Raw genomic sequence first — 7,872 nt, forward strand, 5'->3', positions numbered from 1 at the left:
GAAGAAAAAAAAACAAAAAACTGAAGTTGTGTGCTTATGGAAACAGGAGGCAATTAAAATGTGCAATGACAGCCAGCATGGTTACCTCCTTTTCAATTGAACCACCACACCACCACCACCACCCTCTGCTCCAGAACCTCGTTGGTTGAAGTGCTGTTCTTTGAGGAATAGACAACATATACCAAGAAATGTACCAAGGAAATACCAAGATGGCGCCGAACATGGCTGCCTCGGTTCCTTGCGCTGTTTTGTCCCATGCATAGCGATGACATTCTCAACCATTTCGACACAGCAGTATCGCTAAAAACCAGTAACAGTAACATCCATGCTTTACTAAGAGCGTGGACCATCACATTGAACTCCATGGATTCGAATGACTACAGGAATTCTAGATCCGACCTTCGAAAAGCCATCAAAGATGCCAAGAGGAATTACAAGGGCAAGATACAATCACAATACCAAGGCTCTGACGTGAGAGGTATGTGGCGTGGTTTACAGGCAATTACGAACGATAAAGGGAGACCTGCCAGTTTGGACACTCATTCTTCACTCCCCGATGAGCTCAATTCCTTCTACGCTCGGTTTGAGGATAGTAACATGGAGCTCCCCACTAAGGCTCCCATTACTTGCGAGGACTGTGTGCTGTCGATTACCAAGGCTGATGTGCGTAAAGCTTTTAAGCGTGTCAACATCCGTAGGGGGGGTGGGGGGTTCTGAAGTGGAGAGAGTTAATACTGTAGCTTCAAGTTCCTTGGTGTCCGCATCACTAGAGACCTTACATGGTCACATCACACCGACATAATGATCAAGTCGGCACATCAGCGTCTGTTTTTCCTCAGGGAAGCTGAGGAAATTCGGTATGTCCCCCCAGATCCTCACAAACTTTTACAGGTGCACCATTGAGAGCATCCTGTCCGGTTGCATCACCGCCTGGTATGGCAGCTGCACTGCCCTCGACCGTAAAGCCCTGCAGAGAGTGGTGAACACGGCCCAGTCCATCACGGGCCGTGAACTCCCCGTCGTCCAAATGATGTACTCTGAGATCATCATGGACAACAGCCCCCCCAGTCACGCCCTGTTCTCTCATCTTCCATCTGGGAGACGGTATCGGAACATCCAGTCCCAGACCAACAGGTTTCGGAACAGCTTTTACCCCCAGGCCATTAGACTGTTGAATTGACCCTAACCCCCTGTTTTTATTGTATGTTGTTGTTGTAAATGTTGAGAGCTGCTCTGCCCGAGGCATTTCATTGCATTGTGTACTCGTATTCAATGTAATGACAAATAAACGGAACTTGAACTTGAACTTGAAGATGTCATAATTGAAAATGATTCTGCTCCCACCAAAGGGCCTCAGGATATCCCTTGTCAAAGTTTAGCCCAGAGTGATATGAGATATGAGAGGGTGAGTTTGTGTGAATGATGCCCTGCTCTGCAGCTGTCTGTGCTGGCAGAAGAAGCCCCAGGACCCTGGCAGTCCCTGCTCCTGTCAGATCAAGTCAGTAACGATTTACTGGACCCCGTTCAACAAGCCCAACCATCACTCACAGGGACAAAGGCACACCCACAGCATGCTCTGGCCCACAAACCAGCCATTCATTGTGAGCAGGGAAGAATACTGTCCTATGTTTTAATTGACAGAGAAAAGAACTGTAACCCTATCCTGCTCAATTAAGAGTTAGCTTTGCCAGAGCAGATAAGGGGCAATCAATCATCCATAGTTGTGCTACATTGTGCACATGGAGCTAAGCTAAGTGCACCATAGCCCTCCCCAGCTGCGAAAGCTGACAACTCTCACAGGGGTGTGTGAAGAACCGACCTGTCAAACATCCCTCACAGATAACACAGGCCTCCAAAAAACAGGTTTGCCCGCGGCCTAACAGTACGGCATTGTGTTTTTCCTCTAGGCTTGACTGTAGGCCTTGCAAGCATTCTGGATACTTACTTAATTGACAGTTAAATTTGACAGATGGGGAGAACACCTTACAGTATCTTACCTCAGACAGCGATTTATTATCTATTCCTCTGGCTTTGTGATTTGCTTGCCATGTCCATCAAGAAGGTTTCAGTGTCATTCAAGACTTTACTGGGGAAACCAAGAGTTGAGGGCAGCATTAACTTACAATGTTTACATGCAATGGACAGAGAGGAAAAACACAACCACATTGATCCTGCCTGGCATACGTTTTGATGCCAGAGCATTCCAATTTTTCCTTATACGGATCAACTGTAAGTAATTAAGCCCACAGCTTTAGTTTCCATGGCTAAGAACTTTGGACTTACAGTACCAGGGGGACTCTTTACTGTTTGTCATCCATCTGCTATCTCCTGTCTTTGTTACTTTGTCCAACCAACATGGTCTGGCTTCTATCTACCCCCTCCTCCTGCCCCTATTTCTCTATTCCAGCAAACACACCCAGTGAGCAGGGCAGGAGCCCAGAGAGAGGGTTATATCAACTCTGGGGTTGTGTTGTCTTGGTTGATTGGCCAAGAGCAGGAAGCCCAGATGAAGGACCAAGGGCCCTTTCACATCATCCATCAACCCATCCCACCAGCCTGGCCCCCACTGCTTGAAGCTGGACTTGGACCCATTGGCATGCCATCTAAGCTCTGTTGATGGCATTTTTAGTTGGCAAAACATGTCTGTCTGTCTCTCTCTTTTCTTTTCAGTTTGTGCCTCTTCTCCTCTGTTTCAATCATTGAGAGAGTCAGTTTAATATATATAATCAAAACTTTATTATGGATGCAAGGAACAGTTTATTAGCTAGATCCATGCTGAGCACTGCTACATTCTTCAGTCATGTCATGATGGTTTTGTTAATGACATTTCGAGTTGACATCAACTATTCGACTGCCCCTACTCTTTTAGTTTAATCATTGTGGGAATCAGTTCTGCAGAATAATTTGAGATATGAGCTGATTTGATGGGGAGATTTCATGCTGAGTACAGCAGTGTTTTGTTATGCTAGTTTGACAAGCCTCACTATACGATTCACTGAATAACAACAAGGTTGCTTTCAAAAGTTAAAAGCTTTTGATTCATATGTGAACATGATTGGATTGGTCACATATTGCATGTAGCCTACATGGCTATACAACATGATATAGCTACAGAAACAGTTGGAACCCATTTATGGGAACTCAAAGATTAACTCTTAGAAGGTACCCCGCCCCCAACCAACCATCACTGCCCGCCACTGACCCATCACCATGGCAACTGGCACAAAACTAATTTTATAGAAATTTGGCAACGGGCTTTTAAAAATGTGAACAGTTGTATTTGCTGTATGTGCTGTGAAAACACATCTTTCATATGGTGCCAGAGGGCCTACTAGGCTTTGTCTTCTGTACAAATATGAATGGCAGGGCCTATTCTAGCCCTGAGCAAACATCACATCAGTGCTGCTACCGTGGGACTGCTCTCTAAAGACTCAGAGACTGATCTATGTTTAACCAAGGACAGGACCATTGTATTTGTGTCAGCAAAACATGCCAAATAATTTATCTTCTCTGCTCATAGTTAAATGTGAAGCAAACATTATGTAGGCTATACAGCTGACTATTGTGCTACAAAGGACATGGATAGTATCTGCCCTGATCAGGTCCTGAGGCAGATGAAATTCTAAACTGTGATCGCAGCACAAACAAAAGTGTGTGAATCACTGACTAAGCAAGTTGATCTTGTTTCTCCTCTCTCGGACTGAGATGGGCAGAGTATCGTGCTGTGTACAGGGATAGGCTACCAGTCAATGTTTTAAAAAGGGATGAAAAGGGAGGATGTATATTAGCATATCAAAGATCAGCATCTGACAGCCTCTGCCTAACATAGCCAGGGTACAGAGAGATTCCACCAGAAGAATCTATCCAGGAGGAGGGAAGAGAGAAGGTTCACCCGTTGAGGCTTACAGAGGCTTTACCTAGGCTTTTCACTCACACGAGAGGAGGTACAGTATAGGCTGCACTCACAGGGAGGATTAGAACAAATCGGAGGGGCAGACATTAAACCAGGACGAGACTTTACTGCCTCTGGCTGTGATCAAACCGATGCAGCACATTCTTAGCCACGGAGGGCAGGTCAGGGGTCAAATGTGAAAGGGTGAGAGAGAGAGAGAACTCTGGAGGTCAGAGAGACGAACAGGTGCTTGGAATAGGGGTCCAGGCAGAGAGATGAGTGAGAGAGTGAGAGGGGAGGAGGAGGAACGTGAGGAAAGAAAAGAGGAGAGAGGGTGACAGTTTGCTTAGAGAGAGAGTTTGAAAAGGTAAGAGAGAGATAAAGGTCACAGATGAGAGAAAGAGAGAGAGAAAGAGAGAGAGAGAGAGATGGAGCGACAGGTGTTGTGTAAGAGAGGGGCGTGGAAAGACAGGAAGTGAGATGAATGTTTGGTGTCAGAGTCAAACTCTGGTCTGTCTCAGCTGTCAATGGGCTGAGGACAAGCAGAGAAGAGGCTCGCACAGTGATAGAAAAATACAAAAACTTTTGGCTGAACCGCATAACGTATTACAGCTGTATTTAATAAAAAACCACTGCAGCGCTGATCCATGTGGGGGGAATTTCTCCAAACATCCTGGAGTGGGAACAGGAGATCCAACGGCCAACGGAATCCCGGTCGAGCTGATTGAGGGCTTCCTGTTTTTAGCGCTTAACGAGCAGCCGTGTGAAAGGCTACTTCCAGGTCTGCTGGCCTGGACGCTTTCCCATAAGGCCGAGCAGCACGCGAGCAACTGATGGTCGAGTTGAACTCACCCACTGCACGAGAGAGAGAGAGATATGAGAGTGCATGACTTTCTGCCTTGGGATGAGGGAGGCAAGGTCGACTGAGACACGTCAGTGGAGTGGAGCGGTCCCCGTGCGGTCTCTGTCTCAATGATTCAATCAATTTGGTCACACCAGGATGGTGAACATAGGCAACCACCATTTTGTTGATGAAGATTGCCCATTCATATGTTGAGATTTAGCCAGAATGTGTCTCCAACATCATTGACATGAAGACATCAGGTTTACTAGAAAATGGCTGGTCTAAATCCTTAGGTTGCTGTGCTTCATTGATCCAATTTTCCAGATGGTTTATCCAGTCAGCGTGTCAAATCACTGTTGACTTACTTGCCCTTGAGAGTACAATTGTCAAACACGTTTCACTGACACATTCATTAGCTCTTGGAGGGTTCATTAACAAACCCATCCATCTCTGAAGGTCTTCACTATCAACTGATCAATGGAAAGAGCACAATAAGGGGAAGGGTCTGAAAGCCACTCACCCCTGAATCTATGTGTGCGTGCGTGCGTGCGTGCATGCGTGCGTGCGTGCGTGCGTGCGTGCGTGCGTGCGTGCGTGCGTGAAGATTAAGAAGATTACATCCTTAACTGAAATGGAGTTTGAGACATTCCATCTAAACAAAATGCTGTCTATGTCTAGCTGCTTTTACTTCAATAATGCAAAATATACTTTTTTTCGCTTGTATTTGATTGATGTCAGATCAGCGTACGACACGAATTTGAATCGAACACATTCGGGGGTACTGCATGTCACCGGCCTCAGTCGAATCCAGTTCAGCCAGAGGTCATGCGATGAAGCCAGAGCAGTGGAATAGGAGAACACTGAGTGAGCAATGTTTTTCTTTGGACCTAGTTATGGGCTTACAGGGTGTTTATCTCCCACCCCGCTGTACCCCGGCACTGCACTTGCGTCACAATCCACCACTGTGCTGATGTGGACCTCCTTTAGAGCCAAAGCAGGTGGGCCAGTGAGAATTCACACAAGACCATGTGTGTATGGTGTGTGTGTGTGTGCGTGTGTGTGTGTGTGTGTGTGTGTGTGTGTGTGTGTGCGCGCGTGTGTGTATGTGTATGTGTATGTGTGTGTGTGTGGTGGTGCAGGCATGGGGGGTTCGACAGCTGAGTGAAGTATCACCATAATGTGCCCCCCAACTCCGTAGTCCACCCCCTCCAGCTGGATCCCCGTGAAGGATCGGACAGGCCCAGGCCCAGGCCCCAGGGCCCGGGGCCAGAGCAGTAAAACTGCAGGCAGGTGTGGGCAGCTGGGCCTGCCTGGTCCCCAGAGTAGGCACAGCACCCCGCATTGTTCCAGGGGTCATAGCTAGAGAGCTCCATGAAATCCAGGGAAGGCTGCTGAAGCTTCGGCCGTGGGACCCAGTCCAGAACTAATAAAAACACATACTCTTTAAGTTGGCCCCAACGGTAATGCGTGTTTTAGAATGACTTATCTCAGAACGCTGGGGTGTTTACAGTGAACCCTTATGTATGCATACTGTATAGTTGCACAGTAGACAGTGCTATTTTTCAGATAGTTTACATGACGAATACTGCCTGCTCTGCCTTAAACCCACCCTAGGACATTGTTTACTAACAGTGTGGAACTGATGATCAATTTAGGATAAGGGTTGGGGTAACCATTGTGGCAACATGAGTAACAGCATTCAGAGGTAATCAAAAGACCAAGGAAGCCAATAATACTGTAAATGCAACATGAAAGGCAACTAAGGAAGCTGAAAACAAATTGGCTACCCCTGGTGTCTGTGTCACTCCAGAATATATAACCATGCCTCTCTAACAACCTGTGACTGTTAACTTTTCACATTCAAGTTCCTATAGAGAGAGAGTGAGGGGAGAGAGAGGAGGGGAAAATAGGCCAGGGGTGCTTTTAAACCCCAAAATCCCCCCCATTCGGCACAAAGATGTTATTGAGCCTTGCCTCTGCACCTGCTCAAGCCGTATAGGAGATGGCAAAGGCACTTCCTGTGGTTTGAAATAGCTGAGGGAACAACAGCCCTCCATCTCCCTCTGCACAAAAAAAACGAGAGGTGCTTAAAGCTAACGACCAAATGGCTGCCACACTAGTCCAGATAAGTCAACAAATGAAGGCCAGTGCAACTTTGTTCGTCCTGTGTGGGGCTTTTTGTGAGAGGGTGTGTGGAGATGGGGGGTGTCTAGGGGGATCAGTGTGGGACACATAAAGACTAGAGTCAGGAGAACGGGGCAGTGATGGGAGGTGGTGGTAAAGGGGGTTGGACCACCCTAAATGCCAGGTTTTCTGGGCACTGATGCCGTCCGTTCAGGTGGCAGCCGTTTAAGCACCCCTACCCCTCCAGCCCCCTCCAGGCTCACAATGGGGAACTGTTCCCTGAGACTAGCGGCTGCCTCCGAGCCCACTGACGGAGAGAGATTAGAATAACAATGGCCAGGGTTAATGATGTTTGTGCCGCTAAAGAAACAAAGTCGTTACTAAAAAAGCCATTAGGCTAGAAAGTCAAAGAGAATGAAAGGGTTTGTCTAGAAACGGATTACCCATACAGAATTCTAAATGCAACAATGCTCGACGTACACAACTCTGGGGCTCAATGTCCCCTTTGTGGCAAGTTGTCCATATTTCCACAGCGCTATAACCAGTTTGTTTGTCATGCGTTGGCGGGATAGAGAGGATTAACAGATCTTACTCAACTACCCAACAGATGTACTTTATTCAGTTCCACTCACCAGCAGGAGCAGCTAGCAGTGTGGCAGGGAGGCCGAGAGCAGAAACACTGACCACAGGGAACGAGTAAAAAATGCTTTGAAGAAGGGTAGGCTACATTTAGAGTTGGATGGCACATCAGAGCCAGGACCCAGGAGTGCACAGAAGCAGTCAAGCCTTCATAACTGCAGGCATCATCTTTAACATAAGAAATGATCATTCAGAGGAAGCTTGAACGTTCTTGATTGATCCCCTCAGACCAGTTTCACAACAAGATCCCCGGGGCTTATTTTCAAACGTGTACGTTGTGTGAATCACACATACACACACATACACACACACACACACACACACACACACACACACACACACACACACACACACACACACACACACACACATT

Source organism: Argentina silus, assembly GCF_951799395.1.
Source record: "Argentina silus genome assembly, chromosome: 13".
Classification (NCBI taxonomy): Eukaryota; Metazoa; Chordata; class Actinopteri; order Argentiniformes; family Argentinidae; genus Argentina; species Argentina silus.